This window comes from Saccopteryx leptura, chromosome 5, assembly GCF_036850995.1.
Source record: "Saccopteryx leptura isolate mSacLep1 chromosome 5, mSacLep1_pri_phased_curated, whole genome shotgun sequence".
NCBI lineage: Eukaryota > Metazoa > Chordata > Mammalia > Chiroptera > Emballonuridae > Saccopteryx > Saccopteryx leptura.
In genome coordinates this window covers 116,594,173-116,619,834 of record NC_089507.1, presented here as the reverse complement: position 1 = coordinate 116,619,834, position 25,662 = coordinate 116,594,173, and the positions used below count along the sequence as shown (strand labels likewise).

The 25,662-nt window shown below is 42.9% G+C and overlaps 1 long non-coding RNA gene across 1 annotated transcript in view; it reads left to right on the top strand.

Annotated features, from left to right (window-relative positions):
- The window catches only part of LOC136406312 (uncharacterized), a 34,582-nt gene extending 9,195 nt beyond the window's left edge, over positions 1–25,387 (top strand). The window contains exons 2-3 of the long non-coding RNA XR_010751653.1: positions 23,821–24,725; positions 25,135–25,387. This is a non-coding gene — a long non-coding RNA (uncharacterized lncRNA). The remainder of the gene's footprint in view (positions 1–23,820; positions 24,726–25,134) is intronic.
- Positions 25,388–25,662: the final 275 nt, after the last annotated feature.

Genomic DNA, 25,662 nt, shown 5'->3' with positions numbered 1-25,662 from the left:
ACAAAGAGGAACTCCTTGCTTTCAATATTTGTTCCTAGTTTAATCAAATCTCACAGAACCCTAGAAGCATATTACACCGATCATAAAATAACGTTATTGTGCCAAAAAAAAGACTTAAACAAGGGTGCAGCCTTCTTGTTAGGGCATTTAGCTCCACAGCCTGCCACACATGGAAACTGGTTATACCCGGCCAGGGCTGCACGTGAACTTGGTGATTTGCATTTTCCAGGACATGAATTTCACTACAGTTACCCAGCAAAACAGTTTGAAATGGCCTTACTATGTACTGCCTTTCTCTTCAGTGCTGACCTTGGGAGGGATTGTTTACATTCACTTCTGTACACCTAGAGCTTATCTAAGTGGTTGTCATGTTAGACTCTTAAGTAAATTTTAAGACAGGAATTCTTGCTTTGGTGTACATGGCTGATATCAGAGTTCATTCTTGAAATCAGAGAGGGAAGAAAGAGATGCCTGGGGCTCACTGGGCACCTGAATTGGGGGCAGGAGCTCTATGAAGTTGGATGTTGTTTAAGAGAGCGGCTGGAGACAGGTGGAAGGCTCATGTTTCTGCCAACATGGTCCTCACTAAGATGTTTCATCACAAAGAAAAGACCTTGGGAACAATAAAGTCACATCCTAGACCACTTGAGCAAAAGTATGTTGCTAGAGCTGGTTGACTCATCCTGGCCACCCTTCCTGGTTCTACTGGCTTGGACCTGGGCTTTGCCATTCAATGTTCATCTCTAACTACTTTTGTCTGTATTCCTGTCATTGAAGTGAATGCAAGTTTATAATGGGCCTGAGTTTTCTGTGCTGAGATCAAAGGCAAGCCCGCTGGGAGATGGGAGAGGGCGGGGAGGTGGGCAGGGGACAGGCTGGCTCTGCACTTCCACCGCCCGTGGCAGGTTTAGGCTGGCTGAGGCACTGTGAAGCCCACTAGTTCTTCAGGAGGTGTGGCCTCAGCTTGCTCAGGGCCACTCTTGATAAGCCTCAGGGTTTGGTATTGCCTCAAGATTTTGCCCATGTATTCTTTCCAAGATCCAGGGACATCTGAAGTATGAGAACCAGCATGTTGCAAATAAGGAAGGAGACAGGAGCAGTGGAATGCTAAGTTTCTCATGGTGGAGTCTGTTGGAGACCGAATAAGCCAACAGGGTATTTTTCAATCTGGACATCTAGGGGACAGAGGTGTTGGGCCCAACCCCCCACCTCACCTGCCTAGTTAACAAAGAGCTATGCTTGATTCTCGCTCTTTCCACCCATCTTCTCCGGAAGAGACTGGAAGCTAGTTTCTTATTGGTGTAAAGTTTGATTGAATGGTATGGTGGGAGTTGTCTTTGAGTTGCCTTGGAAATTTAATTGAATTGCTAATGGACCACGTTTTTCCTGGAAATAAAGACAGAAGTGCTTCTGGGGGCAGCCATTGTGGCGGCTCAGGAACAGTAGAGACTGTTCACCATGCAATCCTCCCAAACCCATCTGTATGTATATATCTTTAAGTCTCAGTCTATCATTAATTCAATTTCATACCTTTTCCCACTCGAGACCCTGAAATAGACTCGTCATGGCTGAACCATGACAGTTGGCGCCCAACATGGGGCGAGAAAGGGAAAACAGAGAGGTAATGAAAGCCCCCAGAGGTGTGCACACAAAGTAACTTTAAAGCTTTGAAAGAGTGAAACATTTAAGTAGAGTATAAGGGGTGTTGGGCAGATAAAATATATTATGCTCACTTTGTTAAAGATGGCACTGCCCATGTGGAAGTCCATCACCCAGGTGACATAATATTAGTTTCTCTTCTTGCTGGGGATGGGCAAGGATGGTTCTGTGGCCTCTGCCTCAGGCGCTAGAATGGCTCTGATTGCGGCAGAGCGATGCCCCAGATGGGCAGAGCATCGCCCCCTGGTGGGTGTGCCGGGTGGATCCCACTTGGGCGCATGCAGGAATCTGTCTGACTGCCTCCCCGTTTCCAACTTCAGAAAAATACAAAAAGAAAAAAAAAAGGTTTTAAAAGGAAGAGAGATCACGTTGTTCCAGGAGAAGAGTGATTACGTTCTAGGAGGAGCCCATGCTGTAGAGGAACAGAGATAGGCCAGGTAGAGGAGGCCAGGAGAAGCAGCCAAGATGGTGGAGTGCTGAGGGAGAAGCCAGTCTGTGCAGAGTTTGTGCATAGAGAAGGAGATGGGGAACAGAGGTGAATGAGGCTAGTGAGCTAGAAACCTTTGATTCTAGGAAACTCGAATAAGTCAGTAGCTTTGTGAGCACTGAATGAGTGGGCTTTGGTGCCCAGTGTGTGTTTTTACTTGCCCACAGGGTGCAAGCTAGGATTAAAGGTAATGGCCCACCAGTTCTTGACTCCATTGATTCATTACCATCTGTCCGAATCTAATGCAAACCTGCATGGGTCAGGCTGCTGTGATGGTGGCTGTGGCTATTGGCTTTTCAGGGGGAAAGTATAATAATAAGTAATTTGGGAGTAAATAAATATGGGAATGCTAGGATCAAAAATAAGGAATCTTTTTGTAGAAATGTTTCCATATGAGGACGAATCACTGTCTGAAGAGTATCAGGGTGAGCCAGAAATGGAGGGGTGTGAATATGAAAACAACTCATATTCTGAGGATGACGTGAGGGATAAAAATTTCGCGGCTATGGCTGCCTCAACCATGGGGCCTCCACCACCCTCGGCTCCTTGTTACATTCAACCCTCTGCTCCTCCGTTCCCTTACCGGGCTGATTCCAGAGTCTATAGCTCAAAATCTGGGAAATCCCCACTCCAACAATCTATAGACCAGGCTCGAAATATAGGGGAAATAATAAATGGCTTTGCCTGTTTTCCTGTTGTAGAAAGACAGAACGATAAGGGGAAACTAGTGAGAAAGCATGAACCTATATCTTTTAAAACTCTGAAAGAACTTAAACTTTCTTGTGCTCAGTATGGGCCTACTGTCCCCTTTGCACTTGGTTTATTAGATACTATTAGTGCAAGGGCTCTTCTGCCAAATGACTGGCAGGTGACTGACTACTCGTGCCTGTCTCTCTGGGGGTGATTATTTGCTGTGGAAGTCAGAAAAGGCTGTGGAGCAAGATGAGAAAAATCAGCAAAAGGAGGTTGCTGTTACTGTAGATATGTTAACTGGAGAAGGACAATATGCCTTTATGGCGGCTCAATTAGAGTATCAACTAATTACTTACGATATAACTAATCAGATAGCCACAAAGGCATGGAAATGCCTGCCTACCCCAGGGGCAAAAACAGAAGAATTTAGTAAAATTAGACAAGGTGCAGACGAGCGATTTCAAGAATTTGTTTCACGGCTAATTCAAGCAGTCAAAAGAATGGTAGAGGATAAAAATGTAGGAAAGATTTTAGTAAAGCAATTAGCTTTATGAAAACGCTAATTCAGTTTCTCAAGCTGCACTTCAGCCTCACAGCAAGAAGGGAGATACAGAGGACTATAGCAGAACATGCGCCGATGTTAGGACTTCATCCACGCAAGGTCTTGCTTTTGCCACAGCGCTTGAGGCGAGATTTCCAGGGTGATACTTTGATAAAAGGCGGAACAAACGAAAAAAGGAAGGTCAGGAAAGTACTGCTGCTCATGGACCTTGTTTCCAATGCGGGGGATGTGGGACATTTTGCTAAAAGTTGTCCTCCTCCTTCTGGAGGTCAGTCTCAGCCTCCCCTTCAAGGACAGCCAGCTCCCAAAACTCCGGACCTCTGCTCATGTTGTAGGAAAGGGGAACATTGGGCAAATAAGTGTAAATCTAAATATACTACCAAAGGCCAGGGAAATGGACAATGGGGCCCTCCCCGGCCCCAACAAACAATAGGGGCGATGTGGGTGTTTCCTCAGCAAATTCTGATTCCAGCAGGCCAAACATGCCCAACTATCCCGGGCAACAACAGGCGGTGCAGGACTGGACCTCAGTCCCCCCTCCCACTTCGTGTTAACTCCAGAGATGGGACCTCAAGCTATAGCCACTGGAATTTTGGGGCCACTTCCCAGTAACCACAGTAGGACTCTTATTAGGCAGAAGTATATAGTTTAACTATAAGATAATTTTTTGTTCTTCCTGGAGTAATAGACTCGGATTTTATAGGGGAAATTAAAGTAATGGCTCACACTCTGAGGAATATAGTCACTATCTCCCCTGACATGAAAATTGCTCAATTAATCTTTTACCTCCTTTAAGACAAGGCCAAACCCTGCAAAAGGGACCCTGAGAGAATCAAAGATTTGGCTCCACTGATGCTGCCTATTGGATTCAAAAAATAGGTCAAGAATACCCTGAAATGGAACTAACATTACATGAGCATAAATTTAAAGGACTTTTAGATACTGGAACAGATGTATCTGTTGTTGCTAAGCTACATTGGTTTCATTCCTGGCCCACTCATGCAGCAGCCACAGAATTATAAGGTATAGGGAAGAGCAAATCCCCTCAACAAAGCTCTAGTATTTTTGCAAAGGGAAGATAAAGAAGGTCATTCTGGAGTTTTCCAGCTTTATGTGCTCCCTGGATGGCCAGTTAATTTGAGGAGTAGAGATGTTTTGAGAAATGTGGGAGCATTGCTTGTCAGTCCTAATGGTTTAGTCAGTACTCAAATGCTTGATCAGGGATTTTTGCCCACTAAGGCACTAGGGAAATAACAGTGGGGAATTCTCACCTGCATAGAAGTGGCACCCAATACCAAAAGGTGTGGATTGGATATCAAAATTTAGCATAGGGGCCTTGGTAGCTCCTGCTACCCCAATAATGCATTGTGCAGACCCAATTACTTGGAAATCAGATAATCCTGTATGGGTAGACCAATGGCCCCTTTCTCAGGAGAAACTTAGGGCAGCTGCTCAATTGGTACAAGAGCAGCTACAGCTTGGGCACATTGAACCTTCTAATAGCCCATGGCATACACCTATATTTGTTATTAAAAAGAAATCAGGAAACTGGAGGCTATTACAAGATTTGAGAGCAATAAATAAGACTATGGAAATTATGGGTCCTCTCCAGCTAGGACTCCCTTCTCCTACTGCCATTCCATGGAATTTTCACCGTGTGGTTATTGACTTGAAAGATTGCTTTTTTACTATTCCTTAAGCCCTCATGATTGCAAGCGTTTTGCATTCAGTGTTCCTTCACTTAATTTCCAGGCTCCCATGGAGTGATACTAGTGGAGAGTTTTGCCTCAAAGTATGGCTAACAGTCCCACCTTGTGCCAAAAATATGTTGCTCAAGCTATCTCTCCAGTAGGAAGGCAGCACCCTAAGGTGTACATAATTCATTATATGGATGATATTCATATTGCTCCTCCAGATAAAGATACTGTGCTGACCATTTTGCAACAACTAGAATATTCTTTGAAAGAATCAGGACTTTATATAGCTCCTGAAAAGGTACAGCAATCTTAGCCTTTCTCTTATTTAAGACAAATTATTGAGGGACAACAAATTCATCCACAAAAATTAGAAATCAGGATGGATCATTTGTAAACTTTAAATGATTTCCAGAAATTATTAGGAGATATTAATTGGATTAGACCTTCCTTGAAATTAACTACCAGGGAACTGAAGCCACCTTTTGATATTCTTAGAGGCTCAGCTGAACCAGCATCTCCTTGGCTACTTACAGCTGCGGGATAGCAAGCTTTACAGCTTGTAGAAAAGGCCTTGCAGCAAGCACAAGTAAAATGCATAAATCCTGAAGAATCAATTGTTTTACTAATTTGTCCTCAAGTTACACTCCAATGGAACTATTGTGGAAAGCTTCAGGTCCTATTGAATGGATTCATTTAGCTGTTACTCCTAAGAAAGTCTTATCTCAGTATTTTGATCTTGTCTTGTCCTTGATTATCAAGGGGTGTAGGTGACTCTTACAGCTTATAGGTTTTGAGCCTCAAATTATTGTTGTTCCTTTTTCAAAAGATCAACAACAATGGCTTTGGAAACTTTCACAAAATGGCAAATTGTTTTTGGACATTTTACAGGCTAAATTGATTCTCATTACCCAGCTGATAAAATAGTTCAATTTTTATTAATTACTACATTTGTCCTTCCTAAGACAATAGTTAATGAGCCCATTTCTGAAGCACCTACTGTCTTTACTGATGGGTCCAGCTCAGGAATAGCAGGCTTAATAATCGATGGACAAGTTTATACTGAAACAGTCGCCTTAAAATCAGGTCAAAGAGTAGAATTACATGCCATTATCATGGCTTTTTAGCATTTGCCATGTTCCTCCTTTAATCTGTACACAGACAGCAAATATTTACTTATGGTTGTTTCCACTATAGAAACTGCTGTCTTAGGGACAATTGCTGATGAGGAACTGTTTCAGCAGTTTCTCCTTCTTCAAAGACTTGTATGTCAACATAGAGCTCCATGTTTTATAGGACATACTCAAGCTCACTCCATGCTCCCTGGAGCTTTAGCACAAGGGAATGCCCTTGTTGATCAAACTACCCAAAAGAAAATTATTGGAGCAACCATGACAGATCAGGCAATTCAGTCTCATACTATTCATCACCAGAACGCTGCAGCCCTGTGTAAACAGTTTCAACTTTCTCAGGAAGCAGCACGTCAGATTGTTAAATCCTGTCTGAGGTGTCCTATACTACAATCTGTCCCTTCATTTGGAGTTAACCCTCGAGGACTCCTACTGGGACAACTTTGGCAAATGGATGTTATTCATATACTTTCATTTGGCAAACAGTCCTTTGTCCATGTTACAGTGGATACTTACTCTGGATTTATAGTAGCCTCTGCCAGAACAGAAGAGGCTGCTAAGCATGTTATATCTCATTGTCTCTATGTATTTTCTATTATTGGTCTTTCTAAAATTATTAAAACTGACAATGCTCCTGCATATGTAGGAAAAGCATTTACTACATTTTGTCAGACTTTTGGACTTGACCTAAAGATGGGAATTCCTTACAATCCCCAGGGTGAAGGCATTGTAGAGCATGCACATCAAACACTTAAAAATCAATTAGAAAAAATAAAACAGGAATTATACCCTCGAACTCCTACAAATCTTATTTGTCATGCCCTTTGTACTTTAAATTTTTTGAATACTGATGTACAGGGTCATTCAGCAGCTTAGAGACTCTGGAATCCTACAGGAAGAGCCTTCCCTGAAGTGCAATGGAGGGACCACTTGCCGGAATCTGGCATGGGCCAGACCCTGTTCTCTTATGGGGCTGAGGATATGTGTGTGTGTTTTTCCTAGGTCTGCTGAGGCTCCCTGGTGGGTTCCTGAACAATTGGTGAGACACCATGATTCTGGATGAGAGACTCACTTCACAAGACAATTGTATAAGGCTTATTTTATTATGCTTTCATCCCTTTCTCTGTCAAACCTGTTACTGAGCTAATAATGCTGTTTTGTTTTTTTCCAATTAGCTACAGATATATGGAAAAAGTTTATATAGGCAGATAAGGACCCTCAAACCACTCAGTGAGACCTGAGCATGACTTTTAAGATCTATAATAACCAAAAGAGGAACAGAAAGGCAAACAGAGCCCAAAGAGATCAGGCAAAATACCAGCTCTTGGCATATGCCCTTAAAGGCTCCAATGCCCTGAAGGGGCCTCATAAGCCTCCATCAGGGCCCTGCTTCAAAAGTGGAAAGAAAAGTCATTAAGCTAAAGCCTGCCTGACTTCCTGGCCTCCACCAGAGACATGCCTTTGCTGTGGGAAAAAGGAACACTGGAAGGTAAGCTGCCCCCTTGCTCTTCTAAGGGAGGGTTCAGTCTCTTCCAGTCCTGCTCCAGCCACCTGTGACCTAACCTTGCCCAGCCTGTTGGGACTTGCTACTGAAGGCTAAAGGTGCTCAGGGCCATTGGCCCCATCTCACGTCACTGTGGACGAATCTAGGGTATTTCTTCCAAGTAGCAGGTAAACTAATCTAATTTCTTATGAACTTGAGGGCCATTTACTATGCCTTGCCTGAAGATTTGGGTTTTTATTCATCCCTCGAAAATCTGTTATGGGTGTTGATAATCTTATTTTCCACTGCCTTGTTTAATATATAGTGTCTCCTTTATTCCTCTTGCCTCAAAGCCCCATGCCTATTTTATCCTGGGACCTGTTCTAATTTAGATGAATTTACTTTTGCCACCCAGCATAGTGTATCCCAAGGTTCTCTTCTCCATCTCACAGCTGCAGAGCTCCAGGGAAAGGCCCCCTGGGTTCATCTCTCCAGTTTAAAGAAAACAGACACTCTGTCTCCATACATGCTGCAGATGGCTTTTCTAGTCTACCTGAATCATTGCCAGCTAGAAACAGTGGTCATTGAGACTTGGACTCTAGCTGCAAAGCATGGAAATGAGACCACAACTCCAGTACCTTGTGGACTTTTTCTGAATATGTGTGACTCTTGCTCCTTGGGACAGTTCTCAGACTGAAGTGGGATTAGGTTGCATTTACAAATAATATGAAGTGGTGATGGTGTCAACATGGACTTGGTAAAATTACATGAACATGTGAAGGACATTTAAGACTGTAAGAATTTTATTTTAGGTCTTGCTGTATTAGTTAAGACTTTGCTTGATAATCTAATAGGCTTTAATCACTTCACTGTATTAGTACACTTGTTATAGTATTGGCTATTTTAATTTTGTTATTTATTTTATACTTTTTCCATTCTACCTCCAAATTGGAACATGGGAATTCAGATGAGTATAAATCACAGCACACGAATTGAAGTTTTAAAAAGCATAAAAGGGGAATCTGTTGGAGACCAAATAAGCCAACAAGGTATTTTGCAATCTGGATATCTAGGGGACAGAAGTGTTGGACCCAACCCCCCACCTCACCTGCCTAGTTAACAAACAGCTATGCTTGATTCTCACTCATCCTGCCCATCTTCTCTAGAAGAGACTGGAAGCTAGTTTCTTATTGGTGTAAAGTTTGAATGGTATGGTGGGAGTTGTCTTTGAGTTGCCTTGGAAACTTAATTAAATTGCTAATGGATCACGTTTTTCCTGAGTGTGTGTGACTCCTGCTCCTTGGGAGAGTTCTCAGACTGAAGTGGGATTAGGTTGCATTTACAAATAATATGAAGTAGTGATGGTGTCAACATGGACTTGGTGAAATTACATTATAAAGATGGATGTGCTTCTGGGGGCAGCCATTGTGGTGGCTCAGGAACAATAGAGACTGTTTGCTGTGCCATCCTCCCAAACCTATCTGTATGTATATATCTTTAAGTCTCAGTCTATCATTAATTCAATTTCATACCTTTTCCCACTCAAGACCCTGGAATAGACTCAGTGCGGCTGGACCGCAACAGGAGTCCAATGGCCAGATGATTGAGAAGTCAGCCCCTGTCTTTGACCTTGGCTGTGGGAAAGTGTCTGGAAGAGTACAAGCAGAGTTTGTCTGTCTTCTCTTGAGGACAAGGGGACAGAGCACCTTTTGCAAGGGCAGCTTGCTCCAGGCACCATGCTCCTGGCTGTGCTGCATCTCTTTTTTTATTTAGAGCCTCAGGTACCATGGTGCATGGATCTTTCCACCCCAGTGATAGGAGGATGTTCATACTTTAATGTTTACATGCACATAGGACCTCATAGAAAGAGAACAAAGTTCCAAAGAAGAGGTTAAATTTGTGGGCTCAGCTATCATTTTAACAAAGGGAAATAAATTATGGAGAAATGACAAGACAAAGGAAGAGGGGTTTGGGCTTCTAGAGATGGTAAAATGTGAGAAGGCAAATACATAAGAGAATTGAAAAGTGGCAAGGGTTAGTTAGTTAGTTGTGTACATGTAGTCTCATCTCAGGGCCTTTTTTGTCTCTGGTAATAAAGGCATTCTTTCCTTCCTGGTATAAAGGTGAGGGATACCTTCACAGGGAACATTTGCACCTTGCTTCAAGGCAGATAGTGGAAGGACAGAATGCTTTCCTTCTGTGTCTGTTTTTTTCTCAATTGCCTTTGACCCTCTTTTCCTCCCCCAAATCCTTATTCCATAATGGTGTATGCTGTGGTGTCATAGCTAATCCCTTTCACTACCAAGTCTTTCAAGCTGTCTGATAGGGAACACGAGTGCGCTGGCTAGTTCACGAGCGTAAATGGAGTATGTGGGCACATGGATGAGGATGAAAGCAGACACTCAAAGGTGAAAGTCATACCATTAAAAAGGTAGCTATGTGCACACCACAGCACCTGCATTCTTTAAAAATAAAATGCATTTAAAATTTTTTGTTGATGTTTAATTTTTTTTTTTCTTAAATGAGAAGAGGGGAGATAGAAAGGCTTCTGCTTGAGTCTTGACAGGGATCTACCTAGCAACCCCTGTCTGGAGCTGATGCTCTGTCTATTTTGCGATGATGCTCACAACTGAGCTATTTTTAGTGTTGGAGGCAGAGGCTTCAGGGAGCCATTCTCCGTGTCCAGGGCCAACACACTTTAATCAATTGAGCCATGGCTGCAGGAGGGGGAAAGAGAGAGAAGGAGGGAAGGGAGGGGGGAAAGGGAGAGGGGGAAAGCAGATGCTTACCCCTCTGGTGTGTCCTGACTGGGAATTGAACCCTGGACATCCACACACTGGGTTGATGCATTACCACTGAGCCAGCTGGCCAGGACCTGATGTTAACTACAGGTTGATAGTGTCAGAAGTGAATTCAAATGTAAAATGCCCAACTAGTGTCAGAAAATTGCTCGCTAGTGTGGGGAGACCCGCCACATTGAAATTGGGTGCAGAGTCATTTTACACATTTGCAGCTGAGTAGTTTAATCAACCTGTTTCTTACCAGTAGAATTAGGGGTTACAACAGTGGCCTCTCATGTAGTCCTCTCTGTATTTTTACGCCAAGCTGACAATATTCCTTCTGAAGTAAATTTTTCAAGAACTTTGTGGGGTTTCCATGGATTTTCCTGAGGTTTACCCCATTAGACAAGAGCTGCACTTACAGATTTTTCTGAAAAATCCCTTTGGGCTTCTGCTGAGGTGGCTGAAATTTCCTAGAGGATCTGTGGTTTCATTGGGATCTGTGAGGCATACCTTTAATCTCTTCAAAAGGTTCTTTGTGTGGCTAAATGCTCTGAACTTTGGATCTTTTTGAAAATTTAAAGATTATAGAGTCACACCCTCCACTTTTTCTCTAAAGTGCACTTTTCTGAGAATGCTGTCTCTCAATATTAGCATATTTTGCCGTTTGGAGAGGCTGAGAATTTTCAAAATAATCAAGTTTTGTTTCCTTTTAGTTGAACAGTGTTTTTCCCCTCAATTTATCTCTCTTGCCACACATTTTATTCTAAATAGCAAGAAGAAATTAAGAGGCACTTTCAACACTTTGCTTGGAAATATTCTTAGATAAATTAAGTTAATCACTTAGAAGTTCTTTTCACATAATTTCAGAAGACACTTGTGCTAAGCCTTCTGTCACCATCTAACAATGATCCTTCTCTGTCTATATCCAATAACCTATCATTTCTTACTTTCTTTTGAGTTCTCACTAGCATGATTCTCAGTGTCCAGGTTTCTATTAATAATCTTCCCAAGAGAAATTAGACTTTCTCTAACATGATCTTCAAAATTCTTCTGGACTCTTACAATGGCTTACTTCCAAAACTACTCCCATATTTTCATGTATTTGTTATATCAGCACTCCACTTCCATTACCAAAATCAGTGTCAGTGATTTTATACAACATAACAACATTACCACAAATGTACCTGCTTAAAACACAATGCATATTTATTATCTTTCAATTCCTGTGGGTCTGGAGTCTGGGCAAGGTTTATTTGGCTTGTCTGCAATCAAGGTATTGGCCAGGGCTAGGTTCTCATCTGGGTAGGAGTATACTTCCAAATTCATGCATTTTTGGTCAGAATTCAGTTCTCTGTGACTTTTGGCCAGAGGTTGTGCTCAACCCCTATAGGCAAGCTGAAGTTCTTTGCCATGTAAGGAAGCTACCTACATGGCTGTTGCTTTCTCAAAGCCAGTGAGAGTGAGAGACTCCTGTAAGATGAGTGCTACAATTTTACAGAGTGCATCATCATGGACACATAATCATATAGATGTCATCACCTTTGCTGCACTTTACTGGTTGAAAGGAGGTCACATCTCATCAAGGGGAGGAGATAATACAAGATTGTAAATACCAAGAGGCAGGAATCCAGAGACCACCTAAGATCTGTATCTGCCACAATGACCAAGTAGGTTATATCCAGAATTCAAGTTTGGTTTAATATCCAACAATTAATCAGTGTGGTCCTCCATACCAACAGTAAAAACAACAACAAAAAACATAGACTCCTCTTCATAAATACAGGAACACTATTTTACAAAGTCGAAACCCACTCTCAATAAAAAGAATTCTTAGCAATCTTGGAACTTTCTCAACATTTACAATAAAGTCTCCAGCTGATATTATGCTTAATGGTGAAAGTCAGAATTATTTTTCCATAAGGTGTAGAGAAGGAGTAAGAGTGAGAGAAAAAGATAGATAAAAAGAGAGAACAATGTCTCCGAGATCCATGGGACAACATCAAATGTTCTTATATACTGTAAGTCCTCACTTAATGTTGCCAATAGGTTCTGTGACTTTAAGAAAAATGATTTTACAGTAGGCTAATTGATACAAATAGGAGTTATATTCTTACTGTATTTCATCAATGTTAAAATGAAACAAATTTGAATAAAACAACACTATTCAAAAACCTGGTAAACATGCGATTGGAATTCATGAATGAATGGAAGGAGATAATAGAATGGAAGAAATATTTGAAGAGCTATAGCAGAAAAGTTGGGACATAACTCACAGATTCAAGAAGCTCAGTGAGCTCAATGTAAGATAAATATAAAAAGATAAATATAGACACACAGGCATAAACTAGTTCAACTGTTAAAACCAAAGATAAAGAGCAAATTTATAAAAGTAGCCAGAAGGGGTGGGGGAGTACATAGAGTGGAACAATGATATAAATAACAAGTGACTTCTCACCAGAAACAATGGAAGTGTGAAAAAAAATGGAATTACAGGCAGTCCCCAGATTACAAACAAGATAGGTTCTGTAGGTTTGTTCTTAAGTTGTATTTGTAAGTAAGTTGTAACAGGTACATTTACCTATTAAATGCAACTTAGATGTCTGTCTTAACATAGTATTTATTTTTACCTTTCTGTGTATATAAATACTTAAACATTTTCAAATACAACCTTAAATAATCTTGGATGAAAAAAAAAATCTTGGATGATGCAGAAGGTGATGGACTTGTTGGAGAGCATGGGACTAATGTAAGAGTCAGGGTTTGGTTCTGCTGCTAGAGTCAGTTTCTAGAAGTAGGAGTCAAGGGAGATTTGCACAGAGCTTATCTTTTCTCATGAAAAATGGCACTGTAGCATCTCAGGCCTTTGGTAACTGTACGGTACACTTTGGTGAACCTCTCTGTATCAGGATCTTGCTCCTCTAACTCTGCCATTCCTGCTTCAATGAGATGAAAGCATCAGCTAAATCTTTTGTAGAAATCTTTCAGTTCTGGAGTTTCTAGGTCCCTGTTCTCTTCCCTAAATGCTGTCATCTGCTGCTCTAGTTCCATGAGGTCATCATTGGTTAGTTCTTTGCCAGAGAGTTGAGTAACTCTATAATATCATTTTCATGATGTCCAACTGCAGTTGATTACCAGTAGCCCTTATGGTGCTCCATGCATAAGTACAAGTTGCATGCAAGTCAGATATGTGTAACTCAGGGACTTACTGTACATCTTTTGTGTGTGTGTGTGACAGAGATAGAGAGAGGGACAGATAGGGATAAACAGGAAGGGAGAGAGATGAGAAGCATCAATTCTTTGTTGCAGCACCTTAGTTGTTCATTGATTACTTTTTCATATGTGCCTTGACTGGGGGGCTACAGCAGACTGAATGACCCTTTGCTCAAGCTAGCAACCTTGGGCTCAAGCTGGTGAGCCTTGCTTAAACCAGGTGTGCCTGCGCTCAAGCCAGTGACCTCGGAGTTTTAAACCTGGGTCCTCTGTGTCCCAGTCTGACGCTCTATCCACTTCGCCACTGCTTGGTCAGGCTATATGTCTTTATAGTGTAAAATATAATACAAAATAATTGACCTAGAACTCTATATCCAGAGAGAGCATCTGACCTTCAAAGAAAGGAAGGTCAAAGAAAGAGTTATACGCCATCTTTAATAGACCCACAGTACAAGAAATATTACTAATTTTTTCTTGCTTCAGGGAAGTAAAACCAAATGAAACCTAGATGAATATAAAAGCTGTGTGTGTAATTAGCTTTACATTTATAATATATATAAAAGTACAATATGAGACAACAAGAGCTCAAGGTATAAAGAGGTTAAGTTAAACTATATTTTTGTAAAGTTCTTATATTGTCCATGAAGTACTATGATATTGTGTGTGTAAAAACGCAACGCTTAAATATGCCTATCGATAATTCCTGGAGCACACACAAGCTTCAGTAAAAAACGAGAGAATAGGACTGAAGACGAGGTACTTACATTTCTGTTTTAATGTGATACGTGACAAGTTTGAAAAACAATAGCTTCTAAGATATATTTTGGCCTGTTTCAAGTCTGGTTTAACTTAGTAACACCAAGAATTATTTTATGTGACTCTTGCCATGTGGTGTATTGAATGTTTTCTGAGACAGTTTATCAAAGTGTAATGCCTCCTCCCCCTTTGTCTGAGAGAAAAGGGTCGCAGTTAAAGTTAAGAGGGTTGAAGGTCATGACGGAGTGAACTCCTGATTCCCCTGGAAACTTGCTTGATGATCTTAGATCCTGAAACTTCCCTGAGCCTCAGTTTTCTTCCCCATACCCCCTGCTCACATCCAATTCCTGTCCAGTGGGAACACACTAACCTAGTCCTAATGTTACCAATTTCCCATTCTTGTTAGTAAAAGGAACTCCTTTTATGGAAAGGGAGTTCAGTTAGTGTGATTCCAAACCTCTCCCTGGCCCTTTACTCTCTGAAAAGATGGAATGCCAAATTTGGAACATTGGTGGGGAAGTGCTTGGCCTGTATAGTGTGGTTTCCTTCCTCTTGGGAGCAAGCCTCTCTCCTAACAGCGTGAATTCCCCTGTGTGCTCCAGTTCTCAGTCTTCCTGAGGCCAGATGTCCACATGGAAGGGGGCTGTCCCTGTTCAACATTGCCTTACTGGAGGATAGTTCTGACTAGCTCTGGAGTTAAATGACTAGGCCTTTTGTTCCTCACATTAAACTATCTTCTCCAATTTAGCAGTAGCAATAGGAAAAGTGATATTTTAGACTCATTTAATCACTTCCCCCCCCCCCCCCCCAGCATATGCAAAGTCTGGTGGAATGGAAGGATGCTTAGAAACCTCTGTTTGTTCCAAGGGTCTCCTGGAAACTCCAGAAACCTGTCTTGGGGGATTTGTGGAGCCCCCACAGGACAGAGGATCAGCACAGTGCTGTAGCAGTGTCGCAGGCTCTGACACCAGTTTGTCTCGGCTTCAGTCCAAATTTCATTCCTTCTGAGCGGTGTCCTCAGGCAAGTTATTAAATGTCTGTGCCTTGGTGTTTGCAAGTGTAAAGTGAGGAAACAGAACACTCCTTTTAGGGTGCTTTTGCAGATTAGATGAGTTAGCATATCTAGCACTTGGACTAGTGCCTGGTACATTGTCAATACTCAGTAAGTATCAACTACCATCACTAAGTATTACAGTGAAGTTCCTTACAACACCTGCAGGTAAGAGAATGAGCATTCCAGAATGGATGGCTAGATTATCACCACTGTAGCAGCTGATACAGAAGACATATTTGTGCTATTTGGAGGAAGTAGGTAGGGTACATAGCTAACAGTGTAACAAATACAGTACACACAATTATTCCATGTCTTAGAGAGGCATTTTCCACTCATGTAAGGGTCTAGAGTATTGTGGGCCATAAATGGCAAAAAGCCATTTTAGATTTGAGGCTTAGCAAAAGGCTAAGTTCTCTCCCCTCCATCTCCGTATTTGGCTATGATGCTGAGTATTTGCACCCACTCTACTTGCTTCCTTGGGTTGCTGGAAGCAATATACATGCCCTTCCTCTCACTCTTTGTTTGTTTCAGATGTTGGTAGATTTCACTAATGTATCCTGTTTTTGCCTTGGGAGAGTTCCTGTCTTAGCCTTGGATGTGCAACTTTGTATCAAGGTCCTTGATTTGCATATGGCTATATAATAAAGCAAACTGGGGCTATGGGGCACTCGGATACTGCCAGGCATTTTGAAGAGTCCTCTTGGTCACATCGTTTTTGTTTTGATAAGTGTGTTTCCTTAATTCTGCACCGTTATTAGGAGCCGCGCTGGTCCGCGGCACCAGAGAAATGAAGACATTCTGTGTACACAAAGACCTGTCCGGGAGTGTTTAAAGAAGTGTTATCTAGAATGGCCTCAAAGTAGAAATAGCCCAGATTTCTTCACTGGGTGAATGGTTACACAAACTGTGGTATATCCGCACCCTGGAATATTACTTAGTAATAAAAAAGGTATGAATTACTGACACACATAGGAACCTGGGTGACCCTCCAGAAAGCAACACTGAGTGACAAAAATGCCAGTCCACAAACATTCTATTCAGTGTGGATCTAATTATATAATGGCAGAATTATAGAACTGGAAAGCAGATGGGTGGTTGCCAGGGGTGAAGGGGTGGCTGAGGGCAGACGTGAAGGGAATGTGGCCATAAAAGAGTGACACAAGGGATCCACATCATGGCGAGAATGTTCTGTACCCTGACTGTACCAATGTCAATTTCCCAGTTGTGATATTGTGTTATAATTTTCAAAATATTACTAATAAAGAGAACTGGAGAAAGGATATCTGGGTCTCTTTATATAACTTCTTACAACTGCATGTGAATGTACAATTAAAATAAAAAGTTTCATTTAAACCCTCCCAACCTCTTGATTTATTTCCTAAAAACAAGCAGAAGATAGAAAACGTAAAATGCATTTTTACTCCTGCCGGGTTTTAAAAGACAGCTCAAAACAGTTTCTTAAAAGAAACTTTTCACTGGAAAGCTTATTCTCACTGGAAAAATAGATGCACAATTCTTAGTGGCTTCGCTCAGGCTATTCATTACTCAGCCAGCTATCTGAGGTCAGACTAGACAATGTCTCCTGGGGAAAGTGCCATTTTATTCAGAACTGACTGCTCTCCAGACCAGCAGTCAAGTTCTAAAAGGCCAGCAAGTGACCACTGCCGGTCTCTAGGGAGAAGCAGCGAGGCGGGGCACCCACAGCTCTTGACTTTCATGGTCTCTCTGTGGTTCCTGGATCCAGGGTGTTGTCTGGGGGACAGTCGACAAGAGAGAAGAAATTCTGCTCTTCTCCTCAGGGCCAAGTCTCAGAGCTTACAATGGGCGTGTGAGGATGGGCTAGCGGGTAGCTGGGTCTGGGGGGCTGACCAGCTGACCACGTGCCATGTCTGCACAGGTCCCACTTGTGCTATTGATTCCCTGCATGGCTCCCCTGGACATTTATTTAACCAGACTCTTTGACCTTTGTAAAGAGTCGTAGCTTGTTCAAAAACTGCTACTATTGAGCACCTCCTGTATGGTGCCAACCATTGGCGTTCAGTGATCAAGACAGTCCTTCTATTTCCAATTAAGGAAGTTGACCTCCCGTAACTTCATGGTGGACCTTATATTTTTTGAGTGCCTTCTGTGAGCAAGGCACTGTGCATGACTTTTACAGGTTAATGCTGTCAGGTCCTCGGTGTCACCTGAAGAAACACAGGCCTAGGAAGGTGAAGAAGGCGCTCGATGTTCCACAGGAACTGTGGGTCTGACTCACACTGCAGGGTCTCTGTGTCTCCTGCTTCTGGACACTGGTGCTCTGAGCCTGGAGTTAGGAAACCTCACTGAGCCTTCCCTGCACCGATTTGGTCAGATAGAATATTTATCTGTGTTCTTGACCTCATGTTCCCTTTGCTACATCTGTCTCTGTGTCAACCTGAGCCCTACCTTGGTGTTTCCAATCTGATCACCTTCCTTCACTTTTGGATTCATCACTTGAAGATTCAAATGCACCACTCTTTATCCAAACTGGACCATGCAATCTAAGGCAAAACTTCTCAAGGTGGTGTGAGGATTGGTGTCACTACTGCTTGTAAATTCATTGTATGGAAAAAACTATGAAAGTTATTGCCCATCAATTTATTTTTTTTATTTCCAAGAGGGAATTCAAGGTCTCTACCACCCACTGGCCAACACCACCATTCTTTCTTATCCCCTTTCCATGAAAATAATGATAATATGTAGGGAACATCATATTCGTCCTTCACGCAACCCCTTACTGAGTCCTTTGAGATACCTACTATTATTATCTTTATATAACACATGAAGAAACTGAAGTTTAGAGAGACTATAATATTCCCAGGGTCATGCAGCTAGAAGAGGGAGAATTTGAACCCTAGTGTGCCGACTTCGCTGCACTGAGCTAACTGCAGGAAGACAGCCTTGACCAACTGAGTGTGCACTGCCAAGCTCTGTCCTGGGCAGCGCCTTGACTCTGCTTAATGGTGTCAACTAGCGGATCAGCTGGAACGGATTACCAAGTTTTTTTGATGATGCAACAGTTACTGGAAAAAGGCTTATGGAAGCTACTAGCTGGTTTTCAAGAGCAATGATCTTATTATAACAATATAACATAATAACTTACAGCTTGGGCTCTGGGGTCCCACCACATGTACTTGAACCTTTCTGCTTTACCTCTGAGGACTTCGTGACCCTAACGAATCAGGTTATTTCACTTCTCTGCATCCTAGGCTCCTCCTCTGCAGGCGGGACCAACGAGGGCCGCCTCTCTCAAAGCTGTGGGAGGAATTTATAACCGCACTTAAGCGTGCTGTTCCTTTCGCCTGCGGGGCAGTTTTCTGGTCGAGTTTTGCAAAGGCTCCAAAGTGGGTCATTTACTTTTCACAAGCATTCTCGAAAGCCCCGAGTACCTTTTAATCACACCCCCTTAAACGAGTCTCCTTTCCACACTAAACTGTCCTAATCTTGGAAATCTCGCTTCCTTTGGAGCTAGAATCGCAGGCACCGGGTAGAAACATAAACAGCCTCTCGGCAGGCATTTACGAGAAGTGCGGAGAAGTGCCCGTGCCAGCTGGGCCCTTCCCGAGAAAGACTGGAAAAGTCAGGGGAGAATTTCAAAGCCTCGGAGCCTCCGAATAAACACAGCAGGCCCTACAATCACACTGATGGTTCTTCCAGATCACGTGCAGAAAATTCAACAATGTTTCTTACAGGTTCACTTAGGAAAGCCAGACATTTAGCCCACCCCCACCCCACAACACAATTTTAGAGCAAAAAACTCTAAACAAAGTTGTTGTTGTTGTTGTTGTTGTTTTGAATAAAGATGCGCACAACCTTGCCTCCCGGGGCTTTGAACAATTAATGAAGGAAAAATAGGAGCTATGGGGAGAAAATCACCAGAAGAATGACAGGACATATGTATAAGAAATTCACCATAAGGGGACGGGGTGGAATGTTCATAATGTGGTTTCAACAGGTATTACAGAAATCCCTGTAGGTAGGTGAACTTTCTGTCCAGCAGTGACACCGTGCCCTGGGCAGAACCCTCCAGTGGAGCCGGAATCGCCACAGAAAATGGGAATTAGCTGAAGTCCACATTACCTTTCTTTTTTTTCTTCTTTGACTCTAAGTGTCAAAGGAACATTAGTATTCATCCTAAAAGAGTGTCTTCATACTTTCTTGGGGATCAATCAAGTAAGATGACCTTTTTTTCCTGAGAAAAATGACACAAAATATCACATTTTTGATACTATTGTTCACGCTAATGGGGGGAAAAACGATATCCTTTGGCAATTAAGATAGAAAATATTAAAATGTTCAACACTCAAATAATGATGAATAGACCACGGGCAACTCTAAGGTGTTTAATAAATATAAAATACGAAAAAATTATGTTCTTCTAGAACTTCTTGTGAGTTCCTTAGGGGAAGATTGATAAGTGGGTTAGGCTGCTCCTTCTGGAATGTTCTAGGGATAGTGTTCACTCTGGATAACTCTTTGATCTTCCTCAAGCTCTTCATTGTTTCAGTGCCTCCCCTCTTGGCTCTGTTTGTGTAGTGGTCCCCCCAGAAAGCCAGCCATTCCCCTCTGCACACGGGACAACACTGCAGCTGTGTGTCCGTTTTCTAACAAAAGTGGCTGTGTGTCACCCTTGTGAGTCCAAGCTCGGGACTGAAAGGCCTGAAACTCCACCCATTATGAAGTCAAGGGGTTTGGAAATCAATATAACGTGGTCAGGAGCACCCAGACTTTGGAATTCAGGTGATCTGGGTTTGAATCTTGCCTCAACCCTTTTCTAGGCAAACCGTCTCAAATGAGTTACTCAGTGCGCCACCTCCAGTTCTCACCTGCACAATGTGGAAAGTATTGCTTAAGTAGCAGGGTTGTTGTGAATAAAGAAGGTTATTTATCCTAAAGCATCTCACTGATGTTATCTGTGTCATTGTCGTTATGGTGGCTGTCTTAGTGCCAGCCTAGGACACTGAGCCTGTCAAGGTCCTGCAAATAACACATTGGCATCGATCAGTAGATTAGTGACAGTGTTGTCCTAGTGTTGGCCTTGTTTTCTGAAATGCAAAGTTCTTTTTTTTCTCACGTCAGATTTCCTGGCCATACAGTACATGAAACCTTGTCGCAATCGTTTTTGTTGTGGAATCACTGTGATTTGGAACTTGTCCAAGGTCAACTTGCCAATGACAGGCACCAAATATGTGGACCTCACTATATTAAGAATCCAGTGCTTTCCTTTTATGATACACTTAAAAAGTTTTCAGAAAGAAACACAATCCATATAAATTAAAATTTTACAATGTGAGACGTTTCTTCTTCTCTTTTTTAGTGCATGTTAAGTTTCTTCAATGAATTTTTTAAATTGGCCTGGTTTATGTGAAGCATTCTTATATCCAATTGTAATGAAAACTTAGAACTGTACCATTTCTCTGTGGGAAGGATGTTGGGGGTCCTGGCTAACCACTTCACCAGAAAGAAAAAAAATACTCATATTTACAACAGTTTTTTCTCCCACCTGATTAAATAATAAAAAAGTATAAGTAAGAGGTTCTTCTTGAAGCATTATTACTTTGGGAACAAGATTTTCAAGAACATAAATTTATGACTGTTCTCAGCATGCTTGGTAAAGTAAAGGTTGTTTGATAATTATGGTACTTGCTTATTTGAAAATTGCTTTCCTACCATGCTTCAACATCTCATTTTGCTTGAATGCACACAAGGACATAGAATCTCTTTCTGTTGAGAATGACAAAATTGCGTTGTGATAGGAATAATAATCCCTGAGACAAGGCCTAGCACTGAATGATTGCTCCATAAAGAGATTAGAAGAGAAAGTCAAGGGAAGGGAAGGGAAAGAAACATGGCTATTTGCCTCATGAATTCTTCTAGCATTATTTCTTATAAAATGTCATCATTGTCATTTGTTTAGGAGAAAACAAGTCTGAAAATCAACTGACCTCCAAACCCTACTCCATATCTTACCACTGCTTCTCTGGGTGGTTGTGGGAAATGCATTTAGTCTTTTGATACTTTGGTTTCAACCAATAACTTACCAACTTTTACTTTTGTAATGGATTTTGTAATAGTTATTTATTGCTGCCTAACAAATTACCCCCAAACTTAGAGCCTTAAAGCAACAAATATTTGCTGTCTCACAATTTCTGTGGGTCAACAATCCACAAAGACTTATTTGAGGTAACTCAACCTCAAATTCTCTCAAAGGCTGCACTGTGGACCATGGCTGCCATTTTATCTGAAGCCTCCACCAAGAGAGAATCTACCCCCAAGCTCACTTATGTGGTTGTGGGCACGCTTCACTTCCTCCCAGGTTATTGGACAGAGGATCTTAGTTCTTCACTGGCTGTTGACCAGTGGGCTCACCCTTGGTTTCTCATCATGCTGACCTCTCCATAGAGCAGCTCACAGTGTAGCAGCTGGCTTCTTCCTGTCATAGTGGTTCATAGAGGGGGGCCAGGCTTGTAGGACAGAAACTACCACCTCTTTGTAACCTAATCTCAGAAACGGCACCCTTTCCCTTCGGCCATGTTCTGTTCATTAGAAACAAGTTTCTAGGTCCAGTCACACTCCTAGAGAGGAGAGATCACATAAAAGCATGAAGATAGGGAACAAGGATTGTCAGGGCCACTTTGGAAGCTGCTTCCTATAAACTTTGTCCCTCACAGCTGATTGGAGGGGATCATAGGAAGCCATGCATCTAGGTCATAGAAAGGCTCTGAAATTTCACTACTTCTGTCAACTAAAATAGCATCTTTTCATTCATTCATTCACTCAAGCCTACACTTAAAAAAATATGCCCTCGCGTGCGGAGGACCCGGGTTCGATTCCTGGCCAGGGCACACAGGAGAAGCGCCCATTTGCTTCTCCACCTCTCCGCCGCACCTTCCTCTCTGTCTCTCTCTTCCCCTCCCGCAGCCAAGGCTCCATTGGAGCAAAGATGGCCCGGGCACTGGGGATGGCTCCTTGGCCTCTGCCCCAGGCGCTAGAGTGGCTCTGGTCACAACATGGCGACGCCCAGGATGGGCAGAGCATTGCCCCCTGGTGGGCAGAGCGTCGCCCCATGGTGAGCGTGCCGGGTGGATCCCGGTCGGGCGCATGCGGGAGTCTGTCTGACTGTCTCTCCCTGTTTCCAGCTTCAGAAAAATGAAAAAAAAAAAATATGCCCTCATTTGAAAGCATTTGTTGTGTCCTTGTTATTTACAAGGCACTATGGGGAGTGCTTCAAAAGCTGAAGAGTAAGGAGTTAACAATTCAGGTAGCATGAACCACCCTTTGCTAGTGAAGTCCTCCACTCCATCAAGGTTTAAACATCACAGAGTGACAGCCAGAGCTCCAGGAAGGCAGCGGCGGAGCGGGAACATGCACCTTCCACACCCTCGCCACTTTCCCATCAGGTGAAACCTTGACAAAGGCTCTAGCACAGGAAGCTTCATGTGAAGTTCTCAACACGCTTCCTAGGTCAATACAAGGCATCTATCTTGTGTATTAATCTTCTCCAGGGCCAAAAGGGTCAGTTATGTTTCCTGTGCACAGGGAAAGGAAGCCATGATCTCTCCTGGCACAATCTTCCAAGGCCTGGTGATGGTTCCTATATTATTCCATTGTTATCTAAGTCTAGACTTCTTATTTGACTTTTACCTGTGTCCTCCTGGGCTTCTTATCTAGATAATAAGTTCTCTAAGAGCAGAAGTCACATCTTACCCTCCCTGGCACTTAACTTTCATTAACATAGAATGCGTACAACAAATGATGTCTTCACCAACACCTCTTTCTGAGGGGCCTCCTTTACACACGACAGCCAACTTCAGGAAAGCCAATGTGGGATCAGAAGTTGAAGGGCTTCGAGGGTCACAAATTCACTTCCATTTCTCTGCTTTGATTCCTTCCTTCTGCTTTCGCTTTATTTAAGTGTTAGGTTAATTTTTCCTGTCCCTTAACCTTCCTTTGCCACAAAACCATGTATATATTTCTTTCAGTCAATCTTTGTCTGAACCAGCCTCAGATCCTGCAACAGCCCCCGTGTGATGAGCCTTTCTTAGAAAAGACAGCACGAGGGACCCTCTGCCCACCTGACCACACCCACAGCCCTCCCGAAACGTAAATGTGAGATGACCCTTTGCTCCTCCCTTCTGGCCCTGACAGCGTTTTTCTATCTAGATATGGGCGTGCAGGTTTACTACGGTGGTAATAGGTATTTTAATGCATAAATATCTTTGTTCACTTTGAGAATGTGTTTCCTGTTTTGACTTGTTCCCTAAGTATATATAATTTTTAAATTACAGGTTTACAGAAGGAGGACAATTTAGTCAAGTATAACCTTCTTCACAAAGCATGCCCTGGGTGCGGCTCATAAACTGTGGAATGGAACAGCTCAGAGAAGGCACGGAACCAGCCATCCTCTCCCTACTTCTCTGGCCCGACATTTCAAAAACATCCCAATGGCAACTAAGGCTATAAAAGAAGCTGCTCTCTAAGCAAGGAGAGTAGGGACCAAAACCTTAGTTGATGTCACCCACATTGAGAAAAATTCAAAATCCTGTCGTGGAGAAAGTTCCTTCAACAGAACCTCTAAGACCCACATGGCTCAAGGGGCACAGTCACTTGACCCACAGTCTCTTACATCTATGGCTTTTTACCATCTTTCTGCAGATTTCTGCTGCTCCGCCAGAAATTTCATGCTGGTTAGTGAAAGAATTGATCACCCTGATGTACGAGACCCTGCCTTCGACCATTTGCTCAATGAAGCCCTGAGTTTTTAAACAATGGCAGAGAGGAAAGATGACATTCTGGAGAATGAGGTTGATTTGCTCACTGTGTAGTTGGGCATCAGTGCAACCCCAAAGTGGTTCTTTTTTCTGAGTATCTCTCTGTTTTTTGGAGTGTCTGTGAAGTCAAAGGACAAGGTTTTGTTTCGGAATCCAAAGGCATAGGTTTCAAAACTGAGAGCATTTACCTCAAATTGGAAACCAACCAAGTAACTTACCAGTAAGTGGATTTGTTCATTAAAGTTAAATCAAAGCAGAAACAAATAAATCAGTTTACAATATATACCTAACATGGATAAAGGATAGGCTTCCGCAGTGTCACAGGGCTGGGCAGCGGGAGAAATGGGACTCAGCAAGTCCCTCAGGTGATGCCTGAGCTGGGGTAGCCCTTTAGAGGGGTCACAAATTGGGCATAAGGTCAGGTTTTTTGTTTTTTTCTTTTTTGTATTTTTCTGAAGCTGGAAATGGGGAGAGACAGTCAGACAGACTCCCGCATGCGCCCGACTGGGATCCACCCGGCACGCCCACCAGGGGCGACACTCTGCCCACCAGGGGGCGATGCTCTGCCCCTCCGGGGCGTCGCTCTGCCGTGACCAGAGCCACTCTAGCGCCTGGAGCAGAGGCCAAGGAGCCATCCCCAGCGCCCGGGCCATCCTTGCTCCAATGGAGCCTTGGCTGCGGGAGGGGAAGGGAGAGACAGAGAGGAAGGAGGGGGGGTGGAGAAGCAAATGGGCGCCTCTCCTATGTGCCCTGGCGGGGAATCGAACCCTGGTCCCCCACATGCCAGGCCGACGCTCTACCGCTGAGCCAACCGGCCAGGGCCAAGGTCAGGTTTTATAATCCCCCCCCCACCTTCCTCACTCCCTTTGCCACTGGGCTGACCAAATGACCCAATAACAGAGGCAAAGGGGAGATATCTCAGAAAACAGCTCCTTTTGTCTTGAGCAGCTGAGAGGGGATCACCTCAGTCCTGGGACAAGACCAGGGCAACACATCGCAGAACCCACTGCATACTTTATCTTGAAATGGGAAAAATGGAATCAGACAAAAATCTTGGAATCAAAATAGAGATAAAGTAAATAGTTGTGTGATTTGATTATTATACTTAACATTGAAAATTAATATGTAATCCTAAATAAAATAATTAAAATTAACTTAGTATGAGTGAATAGGAAGAAATGAGAATAAACTCCAGTGATGTAAAAACATAGGCAGAGGCCCTGGCCGGTTGGCTCAGCGGTAGAGCGTCGGCCTGGCGTGCGGGGGACCTGGGTTCGATTCCCGGCCAGGGCACATAGGAGAGGCGCCCATTTGCTTCTCCACCCCCCCCCTCCTTCCTCTCTGTCTCTCTCTTCCCCT